The following is a 773-nucleotide window of genomic DNA, read 5'->3' as shown; positions in this document are numbered from 1 at the left end:
TATTTCACTTTACATAACACTCTCATGGTTCATCCAGGTTGTTGCAAATAGCTTCCTTCTATATCAGGGCTGACAAATATTATGTTGTATCTGCATACTTCATCTTCTTAATCCATTCATCCATTGATGGACCTTTAGGTTGTTCCCATATCTTGGTTATTGTAAATAATGCTGTAGTGGACATGGGAATGCAGATGTTTCTGTGAGATCTTGATTTTAATTCCTTTGGACGTATACCCAGAAGTAGGATTGTTGAATTGGATAGCAACTCAATTTTTAATTTTTTGAGGAGCCTCCATATGTTTCCCATAGTGGCTGTACCAGTTTTCATTCCCACCAACAGAGCACAAGGGTTCCCTTTTCTCCACATCCTAACCCACACTTGTGTCCCTTGTCTTTTTGATACTAGTCATTCTAAAAGGTGTGAGCTGATATCTCATGGTGCTTTTGATTTGCATTTCTCGGATGATTAGTGACGCAGACATGTTAGCTACTGCTGTGAGATAATTGCTTTTGTAATATATACAATGTATCAAGTCAGCATGTTGTATGCTTTAAATTTACATAATAGCAGTATGTATCAATTATATCTCAATAAAGCTGGAAAAAAATCTTCAAAATGTATAAATGATAAGTAAATTGTATCTCTCTAAAGTTTATTTTTTTAAACTAGAGGATGATTGCTTTACAATGTTGGGTTGATTTCTGCCATTCATCAGCATTAATCAGCCATAGGAGTCCTTTGGACTGCAAGGAGATCAAACCAGTCAATC

The sequence above is a fragment of the Bubalus bubalis genome, chromosome 19, assembly GCF_019923935.1.
Source record: "Bubalus bubalis isolate 160015118507 breed Murrah chromosome 19, NDDB_SH_1, whole genome shotgun sequence".
Classification (NCBI taxonomy): Eukaryota; Metazoa; Chordata; class Mammalia; order Artiodactyla; family Bovidae; genus Bubalus; species Bubalus bubalis.
This window is presented reverse-complemented; position numbering follows the sequence as displayed.